The sequence below is a fragment of the Miniopterus natalensis genome, chromosome 4 (genome assembly GCF_054644295.1).
Source record: "Miniopterus natalensis isolate mMinNat1 chromosome 4, mMinNat1.hap1, whole genome shotgun sequence".
NCBI classification, from domain to species: Eukaryota; Metazoa; Chordata; class Mammalia; order Chiroptera; family Miniopteridae; genus Miniopterus; species Miniopterus natalensis.
The window spans coordinates 52,967,518-52,969,281 of record NC_142084.1 but is presented as its reverse complement, the minus strand read 5'-3'; positions in this window follow the sequence as shown (position 1 = coordinate 52,969,281).

The following is a 1,764-nucleotide window of genomic DNA, read 5'->3' as shown; positions in this document are numbered from 1 at the left end:
CAAACCAAAGGCCCCCTTGGCTTTTTCCCCTCTAATTTTTTTCTTTTCAATTAGAAAATCACATTAACACATGGATATGCAAATGTACTTTCACTGAAAATATTCTAAAGTTACAAAATTACTCAAATTATCTGTGACTCACCGTCTCTAATCCCCGTTCCCATTACCAGAGGTACACATGGTTATTAGTGTGATATGCATTCTTTCAATGAATTTTTCCCATGTTCACAATTTCTTTTTTCTTTAATTTCAAGCTAAGATTGTGCTAAAGAAAATATTATTCATGACACTTGTTATAACAGTAAAGCAGACTATTCAGGACTATCACAATACGTATAGGACTGAACAGGCTTTTGCAGTAGGGAAGAGAGATTGGGCTCAATCCAAAAATGAGAAAAAGTGGGAATTTGTAGCCAAGGAGCAGGCTGAGGAGATCAGTGGATAGAAAACTAATAAAAGGAATCATATTTTTGGTGATCGGGTAGGTTTTTGGCTAAATCAACCTATAGGATTCTTGCTGAAGACAGGCCAAGGTGATCACAGATCACTTAGGGGATGGTGGAGGTGAAGAATTGAGTCAGATCAAGGGTGTTCAGATATTAAGGGTGGGGGCTTCTAGCTAAAATTGGGCTCTTGAGGGCACACTCCCCCAGGGATAGTTCAAAAAGACCTCAGAAGAGCCCAACTAGAATTTGGTCAAGGAGAGAATCTTTGCCAATTCCTTTGCTTGATTATGTTTTAATAAGCTCTAAAAATTTATCTCAAACTAAATCAGTTATTCAGAACTGAAGTAGTAAGAAGGAGTGTTCTCAGTAATTCCACTTTTTGTTCACTGCATTGATTTTCCTATATTTAAGTGAGTTATATCTCCCTTCGGAGTCACTTGCAATGAGCTGCCTCGAGTCAGGAGGGGAATTACTGCTGGTGGTCAACTTGAAAAGACCACTAGAACACATGAGTTTAAGTGTTAGTTTAGGTAGCTGTATGGTATTAATAAAGGAAGGGAGCAAAGGGATTCAGACATTAAGCAGAATAAACTAGGGAGCTGAATCAGACGATAAGCCTCCTTCACTAGGAAGCTGAGCATCCATAGGCTCCCCAGGGCACCGCTACGTTCTCCACCCTGGGACCTCATCACCCAAGCATCCTGATGCTCATTAGCCTGGGTTACCAAGGAAGGAATAAAAACAGCAAGATGGTGCAGGGAGAGGTCCTTCTTCTTTGAGGCATGTGCAGTAAGAGCCGATGGCAACCTTAGAGGGGCAGAGTCCAGCCTGAGAAAACCTGGGAAAAGAATCAGACTGAATGAGGGCTTGGACACGGCCGGGCTAGGAAAGGGATAGTTTAGGGGGAGGGCCCAGCACAAACCTGCAAATGATTGGGAAAGAGATTGGTCAGTTTGAAAGCCCCAGATAATACAATCAAAGCTTAGCAATGGCCTCTTGCTGAGTAACACACATTCAGTGTACAATTGCTGAACGTTGGCACAGTCTCGCTGCATAGCAGTCATACAGGCCTAGCAGCTTGGCAGGCCCGAGCGCAGGCCCCAAACACAGCTCCAAAATGCAAAACTGGGTGCAGCAACCCAACACCAACTAGGACACAGCTGGGAACAGAGACTAAGCTAGCTGATCAGGGACAGAGACTGAACCAGACTCAACTTTGGCAGAGACTGAACTGATGACACAGCCTCTGGACTCTGGCCCTTCTTCTAGGCTTGATGAAGACAAGGCTGGACTTCCTCCACAGCAGGTGGATGCAGGT